This window comes from Staurois parvus, unplaced genomic scaffold, assembly GCF_062004578.1.
Source record: "Staurois parvus isolate SC_StPar_1 unplaced genomic scaffold, SC_StPar_1.0 ptg000165l, whole genome shotgun sequence".
Lineage (NCBI taxonomy): Eukaryota > Metazoa > Chordata > Amphibia > Anura > Ranidae > Staurois > Staurois parvus.
The window spans coordinates 18,714,419-18,734,777 of NW_028317961.1; the positions used below are offsets into that span (position 1 = coordinate 18,714,419).

General features: G+C 40.6%; 1 protein-coding gene across 1 annotated transcript in view; it reads right to left on the bottom strand.

Moving 5' to 3' along the window:
- The window catches only part of NMBR (neuromedin B receptor), a 356,579-nt gene that overhangs the window by 8,931 nt on the left and 327,289 nt on the right, over positions 1-20,359 (bottom strand). The window lies entirely within an intron of this gene.

The window sequence follows — 20,359 nt, forward strand, 5'->3', positions numbered from 1 at the left end:
TCTCCGTATAAATTTTGCGAAAAGTGAGGTCCTTCCCCTATATCATGCTCGGCTTCCTGATTGGGCCTACAACTCTCTATTTAAAATTAATACTAACCATATTACTTATCTGGGTATTAAAATTGGGAAATTAGCCTCGTCCCTTTATTCACTGAATTATTCGCCAGTGATCCAAAAAATTTTAGGAGAATTGGAAATGTGGAAAGACCTGCCATTATCACTCATGGGCAGAGCCCATCTCTTCAAGATGACGACTTTTCCGAAGCTTTTATACCCTCTTCAAACTATCCCACTCCTGCTCAAACATACGGATATAGTCAAGTCAAACAAGGCGATCTCTAGTTTCCTATGGAGGGGGCGCCGCCCGCGCATAGCCATACATAAGTTGTTTCTCCCTAGATGTGAGGGCGGACTGGGCCTCCCCAATATTAGGCTTTATAATCTATCCTGCATTTTACGGGTGTGTATAGATTGGCTCTCCCGAGCGTCTGTGTTCTCCAATTACCAACTTGAGTCAGCCATGGTGAGCCCGTTCGATCTGTCAGCCCTTATACACTCCAACTTTAACTCACTCCCGGAGCATCTTAAATATAATCCACTCATACGGGACACACTGTTCACGTGGAGGGAGGTCAGACGTAGACTAGGAGTTTCTCCCTGGATATCTCGTTTTCTTCCCATTCATCACAATCCTTCCTTCTCTGTCTCTCAACCACATGCAGCTTACGATTTATGGTACAACCAGGGACTTAGACTTGTTAGCCAATTATATGACTTTGCATCAGGATCTCCCCTTCCGTTCCAACAAATCCTTAGCTCGTTTGAGTTGCCTTCTCATCATTTTTTGTACATTTTACAAATCAGGAATTTTGTGCAATCCATAGCTCAAAATAAACTTACTCGTTTCTGCACGACAGTGATAGAGGTCCTTGTTAGGAATCAGAAATATAACATATCTGATATATATAGTCAATTGTCTATGCATTATGCAACACCGCTGGAATCCTCCACATCCATCAAATCGTGGATCCGAGACTTTGACAATGCCTTCACTGCGGAACAAATACTCGCAGGTTTTAACATGACCTGTGCATTTAACACAAACGAATTTTGGCGGGAGCAGCAGTTTAAAATTATGCATCACGCTTATATGCCCTGTCTGTACTCACGTTCAGACTCATCGATCTCTACGTGTCCGCTCTGTGGTCTATGTAAGCCGACACTTCACCACAGGTTCTGGAATTGTCCATCGATCTCTACCTTTTGGAAACAACTTTTGAACTTCATGCTTTTCATCACTACTCTCCCGTTACCTAGAGACCCACTGCTGCTTCTTTTCGGCAACTTGGATGCTTCCGTGTCTGCTGCTACACACCAGCACATTGCTAGGCTCAGAGCCGCCAAACCGTGGCTGTCCACTTGTTTGATGGCTACAAGAAGATCTATTCTAAAAAAATGGGTTTCTAACGGCCCGCCAACTATCTCGGATGTCAAATTGGAACTTAACTTCTTACTTCGCTTGGATCGGCTCAGCATCCATATCTCTCCATCTACAGCAGGAGAGGAAAAGTTCAACCGCAAATGGGGTCAATATATTTCAAGAACATTTCCTACTTCGGAGACCCAGCTTCCCTTCCAAGGACTTCTAACCTAGCCCTAACTTAGCCTCTAGGCGATTCCTGATGCACGTGTTTTATTTGTCTTAGGGGGCAAATGACTGCTAAATTACCTTCTCTAAGTCTTCAAGAACCTTTACTCACCTACTTTGACTATCTGCCCTTTTTACGCCTTGGCTTCTGTTTTCTTATTCTCGCTGTCCTTCATAATCTCGCTTCACTGTTGACCCTTAGTGAAGAGTCCCTGTAATAACACATTTTCACATGTAATGTTGAGTTGCTTCCTATTATATTATATCATCATAGTAGCCTACTATTCTAACACCCTATTATCTTAGTGTCCTAATCTCTATATTCTGGCCTGTCCTCTTGGTCTTCTGATCTCAGACCTCTGACTTCTGATCTCTGATCTTTGGTAACAAAATTCCTTGCCCTTCCTTTTCTCCTTATTTTCTTTTCTGTCCGTATACTCTTTTCTGGGCTGGTTCTTGCAGCTCCTTGTTCTCCTTTCTTCACTGCTCTATCTCTACCTTCTGCTCTCATTTTGTATCTACTTCTTACCCATATACACGATGACCTTCCTCTTGGTCATTTGACAAATGGTCAACATGGCATACATTTGCGCATCTATAGGTTAATCATACAAATGAAGATATATACATGTACTTTTCTAAACCCTTGATACTCTATTCTTAAGCCCTTGTAACCTGTTACATCAGACGATGTCTCCTTCCTATAAGTAACTTTCTCCTTACTAAATTTCTCTGATGCCTCTTTGTTTCTCTTGGGGTTTTGACAATTTGTTTTCATGTACAATTATTATTCTTGATTCTTTCACCGGCTTCGACATGTTGCCAAGCTATGATTACTGCATAATTTCACCGTTGGTTAATGTGTGTATACAATAAAACCCAACAAAGTTTCTTTTAAAAAAAAAAAAAACACATGAAGAAAAATATATCAAATTTGTGTTGTTCCTCTAAAAAAAAATGAAGAAAAGTGAATATTAGACTGTTCAAAAAAATAGCAGTGTTTGCATTCTTCTTTACAAACTCAAACATTCACTATATAAACTGAAAAATGTTTGAAGATTTTGCTTTCCTTTGAATTACTTAATTAATATTTAGTTGTATAAGCACTGTTTCTGAGAACTGCTGTACATCTGTGTTGCATGGAGTCAACCAACTTCTGGCACCTGTGAACAGATATTCCAGCCCAGGATGATTGGACTATATTCCACAGTTCCTCTCTATTTCTTGGTTTTGCCTCAGAAACTGCATTTTTTATGTCACCCCACAAGTTTTCTATTGGATTAAGAGCCGGGGATTGGGCTGGCCACTCCATAACGTCAATCTTGTTGGTCTGGAACCAAGATGTTGCACGTTTACGCGTGTGTTTGGGGTCGTTGTCTTGTTGGAACACCCATTTCAAGGGCATTTCCTCTTCAGCATAAGGCAGCATGACCTCTTCAAGTATTCTGATGTATTCAAACTGATCCATGATCCCTGGTATGCGATAAATAGGCCCAACACCGTAGTATGAGAAACATTCCCATATCATGATGCTTGTGCAACCATGCTTCACTGTCTTCACAGTGTACTGTGGCTTGAATTCAGTGTTTGGGGGTCGTCTGGCAAACTGTCTCTGGCCACTACACCCAAAAAGGACAATCTTACTTTCATCAGTCCACAAAATGTTGCACCATTTCTCTTTAGGCCAGTCAATGTGCTCTTTGGCAAATTGTAACCTCTTCAGCACATGTCTTTTTTTCAACAGTGGGACTTTGCGGGGGCTTCTTGCAGATAGCTTGGCTTCACATAGGCGTCTTTTAATTGTAACAGTACTCACAGGTAACTTTAGACCTTATTTGATCTTCCTGGAGCTGATTGTTGGCTGAGTCCTTGCCAATTTGGCTATTCTTCTATCCATTCGAATGGTAGTTTTCCGCTTTCTTCCACGTCTTTCAGGTTTTGGTTGCCATTTTAAAACATTTGCGATCATTTTAGCTGAGCAGCCTATCATTTTCTGCACTTCTTTATATGTTTTCCCCTCTCCAATCAACTTTTTAATCAAGGTACACTGTTCTTCTGAACAATGTCTGGAACGACCCATTTTCCTTAGAATTTCAGAGAGAAATGCACTGTAACCAGCATGTACAACATTTGCTGCCTTCCTTCCTTAAATAAGGGCAACAATTGCCACCTGTTTTTCAAAGAATGAACGACCTCACTAATAGAACTCCACACTGCTATTATTTTGAACATGCCCCTTTCAATTAGCGATTCAATTACACAGAATCAGCAGCATGCATGTCTTGACTGTTGGGTCTGTTGGATTTCTATTACTGTACTATACCTGCTAGTAAATTAATTGCTATGTAGAAATATCATTTCTACCAAAAACAGTGATTGATCAGGTTAGAGATGTCTGACTGCTATTATTTTGAACACAACTGTAAATGTCCTCCCCACTCCCCGCCTGTGCGTGCTCCCTGGGAGCGCGCACCACCGCGATATGGTGCCCACTGTATCCTTTTGAAACAGCAGAACACCGATCGCTGTACTGGACCTCTCTGTGAGGTCCCGATCATGTGATCACTGATTGGCCAACCAGTGAGCACATGACACTTCCTGACATAATTGCTTACTACTTGTGAAATCTGTGAATGATCACAGAGGTCACATGATACAAGGCTTTTCACAACAGCCTTGTACCATGTGACAAGCTGTGACCAATCACAGCTTGCACCGTATTTCTCAATGGCTGCAAGAATGAGAGAGAAGGAGAAATGATTGTTTTTACAGTCTTTATGGGTGTAAAAGCAATCAGTGTAAAAAAAAAAAAAAATCTTCATCACCCCCCAGAAGTAGTACAGTGTCACAGTGAAAAAATTCTAAAAAATTCATATGGGTACAGTGTTGCATGACTGCACACTTGTCATTCAAAGTGTGACAGCGCTGAAAGCTGAAAATTGGCCTGGACAGGAAGGGGGTGAAAGTGTCCGGACTTGAAGTGGTTAAAATACCAAATGTTGTCATAGGATTACTAATTATCATTGTAATTTATCTAAAACAAGATTTTGAACAGAAATGAACAGAATTAAATGAAAATTATAGGAAAAGACACAAACAGCAATAAACTTCTGACAAAGATTCTAACATTTTCCAACACTAAAAAAATGTTTTTTGGGGAAGCTTGGTGCTTGGTCTCTCCCTGGTGGGGAGATTTCCTTTAATTTTCTGTCCATGTGACACCCAACCATTGGTAAAGGAGTAGCAAGAGAAATAAAAATCTGACCAGTTTTAATCCTTCCATAATCTATTAACTACAAAAAAAATGTTTTGGCTGGAGTTAATCCTTAATGTAATTTAGAAAGGGTGATCCTGAGGCTGCTTTACTATGAAGTTGAGAATCTTCATTTAATAAATTGTGTGAATATATTCATTTTAAATGTCCGATTATGTGAAAAGCAAAATTTTGTTCATTTTTAATTAAACTGATGCAACGCCAAAATCTAGTTTTATTGTCAAAGCTTAACTGAACAAGCTGAAGGTAGAAGCTGATGGGCAGCTGTACCAGATCCTGAGAGCTCCAGTTTTTCCAAATCTCACCCACTATTTGAGTGAATATTCTCCATTTCTTTCATAATCTAGTCCAATTGGTTCCATATTGTGCTTAGTTAGGTAGAGATTCTTTGTATATGCAGGGTAAATCTTAATGTAGCACACTCCTAGGTAGGTTGCTAAGATGTAGATAGTCTAGTTTAGTATAATGTCGTCTCCTGCTTAACAAGAGACTGATAGACAGAACATGACAGCTTTTCTGCTTAACAGAAAGCTACAATTGTTTAGTGAGAGATCCTGTGTGGCTCACAATGCTGCTGCTGTGATTGGCTCCTCTGGATCCAGGAGACCTTGGAAAGTTCTGGGTGAACTGGAGTGACCCATGCGGATCAACAGCATGAATATGGATGCAGTTCCAGGCAATTACAGGTAATGGTGCCCCTGAGAATGCTGGGCACTTGTACTTGTATTCAGGGGTGGACTGACAACTCATGGGGCAATAGGGGATCATGGGGCCCCTGTGTCTTTGCCCAAACTCAAAAAAGCCTATGAAAAAGGTACCAGGGGCATCTCATGGGGCTCCCTACTGACCCCGGGCCCTCGGGCAGTGCCCAAGTTTCCAAATGGTCAGTCCGCCCCTGCTTGTATTTGTATTCAGTGAGCACATGAGATCTGGGTTCTTCTTCCTCTTCCTCTGAGAAGGGAGTTCCAGCCAGGGGAGGTGGCTGCCTCTCTAGCTCATTCTGCCAGGAGACCTCAGGTGGACAAAACCCAGGGCAGGCTGAAACCCAGGGTGCTTCTGAGAGCTGACTGAGGAGGATGTCTACAGATCCTGTCTGGTATCACAGAGGAAGGTGACCTGCATCAAGGGTCTTGTGAGTGCAAGACTGTTCTACATGGCTGCTGGGACTTGTGCTGTTTAACCCACTACATAGTCAGCTGCTGGGCGTAAGTCTGAGGGGACATTGGCTGGTGTCCAGAAGAGCAACTGTCCACTAAAAATCTGCATTTCCACAGCGGGCCCTTGATCCATCCCTTGTATAGTTTGTTACACAGATCTATTTAGAGTAAGCTGTCCTCAAGTGTGTATAGTTTGATTGGGAGTATCCCACTATATCCATTCCCTATCCCAGTTCTAAAACAAAATAAAAACAACAAAAACTATAACCCCTAGACTGATCATTGAAGTACTGAGTGGAAGTTGTGTGCACCTGGCTATAGGAAATGATATGTTTGGCTGTAGGACAATATCTAAGGGAAAGCCTGGGCAAGATACAAGCGGCTCCTTCAGGGGCAGCGCTACATTAAATTGAAGCATGTATAAATTTACTCTTTACTAACTTAAAGTAAGTAAGTTATTATGCTTACAGTATAATCCAGTACAGCAAGTGTGTAATTAATGCACTATTTCCATACTTCACAGCCAGACAGGTGACTCATGCAGTAGACACACACACAATGATTCAACACCTATCCCTCTTAACAGTGACCAAGGAAACAGTAAATGTAAAACTAGGAATACAGATCAGTTTTCCTACAAGAATGTTTTGCAATAATCATAATTTTTTTTTTTTTGGGGGGGGGGGGAGTAGAACAATCAATATACATGAATTTCAGCCATGTGTTTTGCTGTTTGCCTGGAATTTTCACGGTATGGGTAAAGAGCCTTCAGCCTACCATACCTTCCCTTTGAGCCCTCATGCACACTGGATGTTTTGATAATGCTGGTAACATTAGCTGTGCAAAGTCATGTTAAAAACGTGAGTTTTTCAGCTTTTTTTAGCGTTTTTGCATTAGCGTGTAGCTGAGTTTTGTCACGTTTTTCCATGTATGCGTTATTCAGCATTAGAGCGTTTTTACAGCTAAAAAACTCCTCTAGAAATCCATTGGTCCTGGGGTTTTTTTTCCAGCCAAAAAAGTCCCAGCAAAAAAACATTGATTACAGTCTATGTGTGCGTGGACACATAAGATAACATGCTGAGGGGTTTACTGGCAGTAGAAAAAAAATGTCAAAAGCCAAAAACAGCAGCTGTAAAAATGTCCAGTGTGCATGAGGGCTATCAAAGACACAAAAAGTGCCTAGCAAAACCAGCCATCCACAAAGTAACCTCTAGAAAACAATAGTACAGGCACATACACAAAAAAACTTTTCTTTTATTGACAGAAGCAAGCATAATGGGCCTGATTAACAAAAATAAAAGAAAAACAACAGTGTTAAAATTTTACAGCACTCTTGAATTACAGGCTGTGATCATTGAATCTATCTAACCAATCATACATTAATTTTGGATGTTTATAGTGCTGCTCCAACTTATGTACATCAAATATCTAAAAATGTTAAATTGAATGAAAACTACCCGCACTGTCTGGTGACCAACCTGTGGCTGCCAGATCAATTATACCTAGACACTGGAAATCTTTTTCTCCCTATCCTTTTGTGAATGGGTAGATGAAATGCAACAAAGATTGGAAGAATTAACCACTATTTTACACAATACTTATTCTAAATTTTTGGAAATTTGGTGTCCTTGGATTCATTGTTGACAACCTCTAACTTTAGAGATCTACTGACGATGGGTCATTTTTTAACATAAGAGATAATAGTCTATGCAATTGAGCAGTGATATTGGGATGTGTTTCTTTATCCTTCTGTAACACCCCCCCCCCCCCTTTTTTTCTTCTGCCTTCTATTTTATCCTCTCTTTTTCTACTTTTCCTGTTTGAATGGAGTATGGCTATATAGGAAATATGTCAAAAGCTATTCTGTATAGACAAAAGTATATATTAATACACTCCTAGATGAAGGGATGTATGTTTCTTGGTTTTACTTTTTGTATTTGCAAGAAATATGTCTTTGTGACTTGCTATGCAACATTTTATTGAATCAATATTGTTTGATACTGTACTGTACTTTGAAAAATTATTTTCTTTTTTCAATAAAAAGATATAATTAAAAAAAAAACGAAACAAAAAAAAAACTCATGCCTTATGTCGTTTGAAAAAGTCTTTGAATGTATGAGTATATTATTTTTTTTTAATTGAAATTTGTATTTAACTTTTTCTCGACCGCGCTATAGCCAAAAGATGACTAAAGCGCAGTCTGCTTGTTCTGGGAGGGCATCCATGGACATCCTCCCAGAACTACACCCCCCATATGTCCCTTCGGAAACAGCTGGCCACGTGTCCACATAGGGGGCCAATCAGAGCCAGCTTTTACATGTGACCAGCTGTGTCCTATCACAGCTGATCACATGTAAACAGGAAATGCTGGTTAGCAGCAGTCATCTCCTAACGCTGACAGCTCGTGAGGAGAGGAGAGCCGGTAAGCGGCATTTCTTAGGGGGACTTCAACACTGATCATCAGGACACTGTTTATCAGTGGCCTGATGATCAGTGTAGCCCCATCAGTGCGGGCCAATAGTGCCCACCTGTGCTGGCTTTCAGTGCCCATCACTGCCCATCTGTGCTGGTTTTCAGTGCCCATCTGTGCTGGCTATCAGTGCCCATCTATGCTGGATTTCAGTGCTGGCTATTAGTGCCTCCTCAGTGATGCCCATCAGTACCCATCAGTGATGCCTGTCAATGCCCATAAGTGCTGTCTGTCAGTGCTCATCAGTGCTGCCGATCTGCGCCCATCAGTGCTGCCTATCAATGCCCATCAGTGCTGCTTATCAATTCTGCCTATCAGTGCCACCTATCAGTGCTCATCAGTGTAGCAGATCAGTGCAGCCTCATCAGTGCCCATCAGTGCAGCCTATCAGTGCCCATCAGTGCTGCCTATCAATGCCCATCAGTGCTGCCTATCAGTTCCCATCAGTCCCGCATATCAATGCTCATCAGTGTTGCCTATCAATGTCCATCAGTGCCCAACAATGACATGTATCAGTGCCCATCAATGACGCATATCAGTGCCTCCTCATCAGTGCCCATCAGTGCAGCCTATCAGGGCCCATCAGTGCAGCCTAACAGTGCCCATCAGTGCAGCCACATCAGTGAAGGAGAAAAATCACATATTTACAAAAACATTTAACAGAAACTAAGAAAAACTTTTTTTTCAAAATTTTTGGTCTTTTTTTGTTTGTTTAGCAAAAAAAAACCTACTGGTGATTAAATACCACCAAAAGAAAGCTGTTTGTGTAAAAAAATTATACAAAATGTAATTTGGGTACAGTGTTGCATGACTGAGCAATTGTCATTCAAAGTGTGACAGTGCTGAAACCTGAAAATTGGCCTGGGCAGGAAGGGGGTGAAAGTGCCTGGTAGGCAAGTGGTTAAAGCACAAGCATATATAATCTAGATTTTGAATTTCTGTAATACACACAAAGGTGACCGAATGTGCAGTACAAGACCTCTCTGTATGATTTAATGATGCCTATTATAAATTATATTTTGTTTTGTTTTTTTTTTGTTTTTGATAGCTGTATCCTGTTGATGCAGTTTTATTCCTTTATGGTATGTGCATTTGCAAATTATAGTTAGCAGCAGTGGAAATCACTGTCTGCCACCCTTTTTAGTGACCTCTGCATTTATAAGCTGTAACCTGAGCACAGACAGCATCCACGTAATAAATCCTGTGAATATTTGCTTGTTTGCACAGGATTGATGCCCAATGGTATGTACATGTCTTTTAGTAAAATAATCCAAGGAGGTGCTTAATTTCCCCAACTCCTTTATAGCATTTATTTATACCCATTGTAAAATATATCCATTACCTCATTGCCATTAAAGTCTTAGTCAAAATTGTTTATACTGTATTATATATTTGTATACTATATATTGTATATTTAATAAGTTTTCTGTTATGCTTACTGTATTCGTATTTAAAGTGTATCTAAAACCAAGAACAACAATGTAATATTTTGCAGCTTATTAGTCCTTAGGTGTGGTGGATGCATTAGGTTTCTTTTTTTTTTTAGATTTTCTATTCGTTATTTTAGATCACACTTCATAGGAACTGACAAGTTCACTAGATTTCTAGCAGTCTAAAAATAAGCGCAATAGAACACCTACGTGTCCATAGAAGAACACAAAAAGCACATTTATAAAGCATAGCAGTGTATATTACAAATGTGCTAGGCACTTACGTGCAGATCGCTATTAAAATTAACAAATGTAGTAAAAACTATATTTTATGAATGGGCCATAAAAATGCACTACACAGTTCGGAGTATTATGTCTAAGTATACCTGCTCTTCTTTCTAAATGGGACCCTAAATGTAGGTGGTACTTTCAGAAACGATAATAGCTAACAGCTTTATCAGCATGGGGTAGTAATGCTTGCTCAACAATACCATTATAATACATTTTACTTCAATATTTTTTAACTATTTTACTAGACAAGTGAGGCACTGTAAAAAATATTTTGAAAAGGGTGTCTTAGTTTGTTTTAGAAGAACCCTTTGATAAAAATACAATAATACATGTGAAATATGTGGTGGTAATACCATTTCTTGGTTAGTCTTCATTTTTATTTTTCTGTTAGAATGTGAATAGTAACTTAATAGTACATTACAGTATATTTGATGCTGACAGTGCGCAAAAACAAGGTGCACCTAAACCACCTCACAATATATCACTCACAATCACTAACTAACTATCACCGCCATAGTAAAAAAAGAATTGGAAACAAACTTGTTTGGCGTATTATTTGTTTCTAAAACTGCAGCTCTTAATTCTTGGAGTAAAACGCCTGCCTGTAATGTGTGTCTTCAGTACATTTTAACCCAGTCTTGCTCATTAAAACTGTCCTGCTGCTAGACAATTTTACACTGCTGTATCATTTGTGGTCTTTTCATTCTTCATAAATGCTGATAGAAATTAAAGCAGCAGGACAATTTTGCATCAGTCAGAACAGGGACAGTCTCAGCAATCCACTGGCCAATGTCTATCCACAAGGCAAAGCAAGTTGAAGAAAAAACATGTCACTTTTAAAACTTCCAAAAATAAAGACTTTGTTTTCAAAGTTTTGCATACTTCTGTGCTAATTAGGCCAAGCTGACTGTAAAAGAAAAAAATCAATTCCACAGCCAAAGGTGCTGCCGATGTATGTTGTTGTAGAGGCTGCCTGTTAAAAGCACATTGTTCTGTTGGGTTTTTTTATGTCGCCCTCAAAGCTACATAAAAGTACCTGTTTTGTGAGTTTGAGGTATGCTGCTTACAGGCTAGCATGCCCAGAGAAACACACAGGTGCTGGGATGCAATTAATGGCAAGAACACATAGGGAAATGCACAGGCAGTGGTTGTGGGTTTCAGGCTAGACTAGGAAGTTACAAAGGGTTGGTGGAATTAGGAGCACTAAGAAAATGCAATTGTCACATAGAACCACAGGAGACAAACCCAGGATGCATGTGGATGCATAGCTCAAACACTGAGCAACCCATGTGCTGGTCCTTTCAGACAGGACCTGGCCATGGACTGGCCAGCCCTGTGGTAGCTGAACGACTGCATGCCAACAGCCTCATTTGGTGGACAAAACCTGGTGCTAGGGAATGGAAAAGGTAAAAGGGAAATAAAGATGAAACCTTTTTATCAAGAGAGGTTCTGATACAGCAGAAGGACCTTTCTTCAGGACCAGTGGTGTATCATCCATGTGTGCGGTGTGCAGTGCACATGGGCACCGAAGGAGGGGGCCCACTGTGCTCTGAGAAAAACAGCACACATAAATGAATGATATGTTTCAGCTGCTGCAGCTGTGCCTATCTTTGCCTGTGTCCCAAACTCCTGTTACAAGACCTCAGAGACAGATCCTCTCAATGTCCAGGAGGTTCAGGCAGCTGTATGGGGGCGGGGCGATGACGTCATCCTAACCGCTGGAGCCCAGAAGAAAGGAAATTCTTTCCTCAAAGAGATGAAAGCAGCCCAGTTTCTTGGGCTCTTCCAGAGGAAGGGAAGTGGGAACCCTTGAAGGTCCAAGGATGATGGAAGTTAAAAGCCAGGGGAGGGCTAAAGCCTTGTGCTTACAAGCCCCTTGCTGGGTTCACTCTTGAAAAAAATGTCAATCTGGATGACCAAAGAAATTAAATTATCCAAGTTGGCGGAAACATCTGTATCTGTAATTTCATCTTTCATGCCAGACCTTGCCAGGAGGTGCCTGTAAGAGCTTTGCTGTTCCAAGATTGTTTCACTGTGAGCATGCAACATCAGACAGCATATTGCCCTACTGAGTGCCCTGACGAAGAAGAGCACTTGCTGCATAGGAGGCTTGAGCAGGTTCAACAAAGACTTTGATGAGCACAAGGAATGCTGCTTCACTGGTGATCACTGGACCCAGTTTCTCCATGAATGGAGTAGCTCAGGTCAGACCATTCCTAATCAAGGCACAGGGGGCAGGGTCTAAGGAGTCATCTAGTAATCACCAGAGCTCCTAATGGTCTAGATGGTTTTGGCTGGCGATGGATACCAGGGTGCAGCCCTCTGACTTACCCAGTCAGGCAGTTACTGGAGATATATAGGGATAAGTCTCTTGCAGCATTTGGGTTCTGGAATCAGTAGGAGTAATAGAAATAAGTCTAAAGGCTCTTGCAGCATTGGGAGTTTGGAGAGTGGAGGAGACACACAAGTGTAGGAAAACTGGGTGCAGACAGGAATGCTCAGAGAATCACACAGGTACTGCTAACAGATTGCTGGCTGGAACACACAGGGAATCATACAGTAGCATAGTAGCTGAAATGTGGGGTTGTTGGCTGGATTACACAGGGAGTCACCAAGATGAAGAAAGACTAGACACCAGCTGGGGTGCACAAGGAAGTCATAGGTACAGATAAGTTGGTTACAAGCTGGAATACTCAGAGAATCACACAGCTGCTGGTATGCAAGTGGCTGACTGGCACACACAGGGAAAAATACAGGAACTGGTTGAAGGCCACAATATGATGTGGATCACCAAAACCAAAAACATTGGGAACACACAGGGTTCACAGAGCAGCACTAGATACACATTTAGAAAGAGATACACATTTAGAAGGAGATACAGCGGAGTCGGGTTGCTAGTTTGTGGATGTGCTGCTTGAACAGTAAACAACAGTCATTCTGGCTCTCTAAAAGATAGAGTGGTCATGAATTGAATAATGAGGATTGATATAGCTGGCACTCATCTTCCTGAATAGTAAACTTTGTTAAATGAGTAAAATATGCATACAAAACGCTTACGCATTGCGACAATAAGCCTTAGTCATAGCTATGGCTATGAACTGGTAGAGACACCAGTGGCCACTGATATGATGAATGCCCAAGACCTCGTACGGGTGGAGACAGTGGTGTATTTAGTTTTTGTGCTGCCCTAGGCAATTCAAAAACTGTGCGCCCCCACTCGCCCCTTTCCCAGTGAGAGAGAGGTTGCATGGTGACAGTAGCAACTAGGGTGTAAAAGGTGGTGACAAAGAAGGGGTGTATACAGTGTATTATGGGGGGTGATGGGGGAGCCATAGCTGTACGAAGGGTGTGATGGGTGTAAGCAGGAATTGTGGAGTGTGATGGGTGGTGAGAGGTGCAGGAGGGTTTACGTGATTGGCTTATGCAGAGTATAGTAGGGTTGGATCTATGAGATATGCTGGCAGGGTATGTTGGGGTGTGATGGGGAGTGTTGGGTGATGTCAGGGAGTGGATGGGTGTATTCAGGGTATGGTGGGATGTAAATTCCTTCCGACTCACAGACTGAACCCCCCAGAGTGATCCCCCCCCCCCACAGAGACTGCTCCATATACACTGATCCCTCCATATACTGCCTCCATATACACTGATTGACCCCCCAACAGACTGCCCCCATATACACTGATCCCCCTCACAGACTGCTCCCATATACAGTGATCCCCCACAGACTGCCCCCATATACACTGATCCCCAGACTGCCCCCCCATACACACTGATCCCCCACAGACTGACTCCAAATATACTGATTCCCCCCACAGATTGCCCCCATATACACTAATCTTTCCTCACAGACTGACCCCATATACACTGCCCCCCCCCCCCAACGGACTGCCTACATATACACTAATCCCCCCACAAACTGCCTCCATATACACTGATCCCCCCAAACACAAACTGCCCCCATATACATTGATTCCCCCCAACACAGACTGTAGCCATATACACTGTTTCCCTCCAACAGACTGTAGCCATATACACTGATTTCCCCCATATACAATGCCTCCCTCTCCCTCTCTCTCTCTCTGCCCCCTCTCTCTCTCCCTCTCTCTATCTCTCTCTGCCCTCTCACTCCCCCCTCTCTCTCTGCCCTCTCCCTCTCCCTCTCCCTCCCCCCCCCCCCCCAGACTGATCCCGATGGTTCCTGGCACTTCTAAATTCTGGCTGATAGAAACACTGACAAGACAGAGTATGACAGTGATCAACGTACATTTCCAGCCTGGTCTCTGTGTTTACTTTCTCCCCATCCTCACCTCACCTTCTGACCTCCCACCACTCCAGCAACCACAGGACTGTACGCTGGATTTCCTTCTCCCTCCTTTTCCTGGGCGGCAGCCGGTACACTGGGAAGGCTCACCGCACTGACACTGAGCCCAGCATGTCCCCATCCTCACCTCACCTGCCGGACTTCCCATTGCTCTAGCAGCCGCGCCATGTCCGCAGAACTATACACTGGATGTCCTTCTTCCTCCTCCTTCTCCTCGGTGGTGGACAGTACACTGGCAAGGCTCACCTCACTGATACAATGAGCCCAGCATGTCCCCATCTTCATGTGTGTCCCTTCGTCCAGGGGGCGGCGCTGCCCCCTGAAAAATGCCGCCCTAGTCAACGCCTTGTTTGCCTTGCGGTAAATACGTCCCTGGGTGGAGAGAAAACCTTGCACCGGAGCATGGAACAGTGAGTGTGACAATTGCAAGCAGTAAAGCACACGGTATGATGGAATAACTGCAGCTAGCATATGGGATCCCACCAAACATAACCTCCTAAAATCAAGCAAACTGGCAAGAGATTGCACATAGCAATCTTTATTCATATTATTCTTTAAACTGTGATAAATATCCTCTTTTTTTAGCAATGTTTAGATGTGACTGGCACAGTCTGCCGTTAAATGTTTAAGGGTGGTTTAATACTCTCTCTGTAATCAATAGAGCTGTAAGTTAATTTTTTTAACTATAGATCCCTGGGTTATCTGAAATATTTACATGGATAAGACAATCAATTTACTACTGGCAATGGTGATTCAAATTACCAGCTTTTATTTATTCATGTAAAACCTTTATCCCAAAAGGAAAAAAACAGTTTGCTGTAACCGATTATAAAGTCTGAGCTGGAGTTTGGCTTCAATTCATTAATGTATTCAAATCTGCTAATACACCACCACCCCCCAGACTGATAATGCTGCTGTCTGTTGTACCTCCTATGCTCATTCATCCAGAGCGGTGTCTCACTAACACAGGAGGTGTTTTACTGGCCAGACCACCAGGTGAAAACAGAGGGGAAAAATCTAAATAAAATAAAACTGATGCAGCTACGATATCTAGTGATTGGTAAGCTGTAATTTAATCAATTTTTTGTTTGGGGTTTAATACCGCTCTAAGCTTTAAAATAACAAAAGGTCACTGACATGAGAGAGTTTTCCTAGTGCTCTTGGTTTTACTCTTTTACTTTCTTTACCTCCTATCAAAAACCTCATTTAATGTCTATAAAACCTAGAGTTAGCCAGTAAATTTTTATTGCAATTAATTACCCTTCAGTCTTATGGTTAAGCTTCAGACTTCTTTTATTTTTACAGCTTTTAGACCATTATCTCCTCTGTACTTCCAAAAATATTTGCATAAACACTTCCCAGCTATTCAGACTTTTCCAGTATAATCCTAATCTTGAACAGCATTCTCTGTTTTTAATAATTATCCCACACTATTCCACCATGACAGTTAAATGATTGAACTGCCTTTGGAGGAGCAAAACAAAACAGCACTGAACAAATGGATAATGAATAGGGTTTACAAATGAAATTTACAGTTGATTGCTCTAGAAGAATACATTCAAAGGTTATTACTTTCTATTGTATTTCGTAGTTTGCTGCTAAGCAATCATGACATTCCTTTATTTGAACACTCAAGTAACAGTCCTATAACCTTGATCAATGACAAGGGAGGCAAAATGGTGTTATGATATCATTATCATCATATACAGTATGTACTGTTTATATACAGATGCACACATATACTCTCCAAGTTTCATTACAAAGATACTAAAGGAAAGAGCATATCATTTAAAATGTGAAGGCTTCTGTTGTATTATTTTTGGAGCTCGAGACACATAGGGATTGATTTTCTAAAGGCATATAGGCTGTTTACTTTGGAAGGGAATTTTCAGTTTGCAATGGAATTTTCTCTTAGTTTAGTGAATATGGTAAAAATTTACTTTCGAAGAAATACCCAATCAAGTGCAAAGAAAACAGAAAACAGTATTTTCACTTGCACATAACTGGATGACAGAAGTCAGCCAGTCATACAGTCAAGAGCTTCACCTCATTCATTAAGCTAAGGCAAAACTCCCCCTCAAAGTGAAAATTCTCTTGCAACACTGAACAGACTATTTGCCTTTAGTAAATCAACCCCAGGGGGTTTATGAGTCAGGGAAAACATAATGGAATAAAAAAATTGAAGGAAAAAAACTGAATTAGTCCCCATGTATTTCCAAAGCCACAACTTGCCTATTACTTTGTGAGAGGAGTACTAGAGATTATCAAATTAAAATATTTCTATATTTCTGGTCTCATGTATGAAACATTGTTCAAAAACTGACATATGTCACCATGGGGAATGACACAATGGCCTTCCTCCCTCATATGAGCACACTGCCCAGAAACAGATATAAGAAATCTTTAACTATTCATCTTCTTGATGTTTCTCGAGGATTATACATACCCATCCTCTGGTGATCAAAAATAAGTAAATTCTATACTGTGAAGAATCTCACATCTGTAAGATATCACAAGGAGATAAAATTTAGACTTAATTAGTTCCATTAGGTGGAATAAGTTTTATATGCCATTGCACTAGAGCTATACTTCTCCAACAGACCTAGCAGCTAGAAACCCCATGGTCACTGGCAGGTGAATTATACAGATTTATGAAACCAGCAATTGAATACGCATGTGTCTCGCAATCAGTTTAAGATACATTCCAATCACAAAGTCCTCCACTCTCTTGAAACTGCTTTAGACTCCAAATCACAGTTTAATAACCCTCAAAAAAAGGAAAACTGCATGGTGCAATATGTAAAAACTCCAAAATGTGCTCTAAATCCAATAGATGGTGCTCACATTTAACTCATATGTCACTTGTATATACTCTTGCCCTCCTCTACCAAAAATGAGTCTTCTGAAAAAAAAAAAAAAAAAAAAAAAAAAAAAAAAAAAAAAAAACACAATTTTCTCCAATCTTTGCACATCAGATCCATTTTCAAGAATACTCCTCCTCCCTCCCACGAAAGTGTCAAAAGTACCCAGGAAGAATAAATAACTAAATAATGATATACCATAACATAAATCACTCTATCTATAATGCTACTACTCACATTTAGGTGAGCTTACAACATGCCTGTCCCTTTAACCAACTGTGATTCCACCGCATGCAATGTGATCTCACCATGTACTGTATCTCACCCAATTAAAACTGTTTTATGTGCATAGTCAAATCAAATCCTTCTTTAAACTCCTCTTCCCTTTCAGTTCCTACCATATAGCAAAAAGATATGTGGCCAAAAATAAAATAGTGTATATAGTGTAATTTGTGATTGGAACGTATTTTGAACTGATTGAGAGACACATGAGTATTCAAGAGCTGGTTTAATAAATCTGTCTACTAGGTGGAATACCAATATTCTCAGGAATATAAGGACTACATGAGATTAACTTTTTCTCCAAAGCAACATCCTATTTCCTTCTGGAAAAATGGAAAAATTGGATTGAGGGCTCTTACCTTGTAAATGTTTTGGAAAGCGATACTGGTACCACATAGGTCTATAAATATAGGGAAGGGCACCAAATGTAAAAAAAGTATAATGTGATTGTGATATTCGATATTAAGGCAGCTGCCGTTTTAAGAGTGACACTTTAGATAAGAAAAGTATAAATGAAGATAGGTGCTAGCTTTACTAGTACGTGCATAAACAAAAATTCAAACCAATGAATTCAAATACCCATTTTTCAATCAAGTCCACATATTCAATATACCAAGTCCCAGATACTGTATATGTGTCTATCTCCAATCACCGTGATCATGGAAATTAACTGGGTGATTATGCCTTCTTAAACACAATGTGCTCCAACATGTGTTTTAAATACATTCCTCACTCACCAGACCTATGTGGCTAGCAAAGCAGGCTGCAAGTGCTAAACATCACATCCATCATATGAGATGACTGCGGTGAATCCACTGAAGAATCCACTGCCAATTCCCATTCATTCAGAACAAGCACTCAAAGAGCCCAGGGAAAGTGTTTATAGTGTAGTAAGTATTTATAATACAAGGAGATATAAAAAGTGTCTAGAGATTGCACTCACATAAAATTTGCCAGAGCAGGCACCAGCATAGACAGCTCACTTGTAAAGGACCTTCACTTAGCACTTCCGCTCATACCATGGAGCTGGTGTGTGGTCCATGACAACGGAAATTATGTCAAAGGTGGGCCCTGAAATGATGTCAATGGCTAAGACCTTGTATCTCCTTGTATAATAAATGATGGGGTGAGAAAAGATGAGAAAAGTATATAAGTTAAGTTCTATTTTAGTAAATTTTAATGAAAAAGAAATAATGAGAAAAAAAAATAAGAATATAATAGTGACAGCTGACATTGACAAGAAATTCTATGAAACAAAAAAATATAACTTTACATTTATTGAGCAATTTGCTTAGAATGTTCTCTCCTGGTATAATATAATGGCCCCATAACATTTAACACACAAAATTCACATAGGGTTGATCAACAAGATACAGCATTTCTTTGTGGATGTTCAACGAGTTATAATACTTGTGCTAATTTCCATGCAGATGTGAGGGTGGTCATTCCAACATACACCAAAGTAGAAAATAATGGAAATAATGGTAATTTTACATTCTCAAAAATATTCTAACCATGAAATTAGAAGCAGCTACATTGTTTAAAAGGTGCCTGTTAGAAAAAAAATAATATTTAATAGTCATAAGAGTATCTATTTATACGTTCAATTGCATGTACAATAGAAAAGAGACCAAAAATAATTTTCATAAAATACGACTGGCTGGTAAGTACAGCAGGTTATTATTAGCCAGTTAAGTGTTCCCAGTTCAGAACGCACTCATGTGTGTAGCTGCTGGGATCTGTTGTTGATTTTTCAGCAGAGGTCACAAACTGTCTAGGTAGGCTGCTATACATACTGGTTTTCAGCACTCACAGTTGTTTTTCTTGCTGCTTGTTAATTGTTTAAAACAAAAAAAAAAAAACTACTGTATTTTAGTTATCTGCAGCTATTTTTTTAGATGGAATTTGGTCTATAGCTCATCTTCAGGCAATTACTAACGACATTCGTACCTCTACCTTCCATTGCTCTCTAACCCATCCTGCAATTTTTTTTTCTTTTCTTTTTGAACAAGATATATTTACCTTAATCCAACCTCTAGGCCCTTCACCAGCTTGGTTTCCAGGTGTGTGTCGGATGGGGGGGGGGGGGGGCTAATCCTGATTTGTAGGTATGCCATGATGACCCTTGATAGCCCCATTCGAACAATGTCACTGCTGCAGACTACTCTTCTGGATTCTGAGAGGACCCCACCACTGGACATCCAAATATGAAGTGTACATGTCATGCAGGCAGTCACATGGACTAAAGAAGGACCCCGCCTCCTGTATACAGAAGAAAGGTGAAGATTCGGAACTGGAGCAGCAAATTTTTCATCAGTTAGAGAGGAGTACGGGGAGGAGGGGGGGGGGGGGGGGGAAATAGGGCAATCCCACAGATCAGCTTTAAGAGAAATTTTAAACATACTATCCAGAAGAGTTGGAGCTTTGCCCAGTCAGCAAAGTCCAGCATATGAAAAGCTTAGCATTCAGGCAAATCAGATGATACTGAAAATTGTATCTTTTTTGGGTGCCTGTATCTCAGACCTGTCAATATTTTTCAGCCTTTTTAAAGTGAGAGAGCCTCTTTAATAAACCAGAATGTTTTAAAAAAAAAGTATTTTTTAAAATTAAAGTCTTATCTATTTA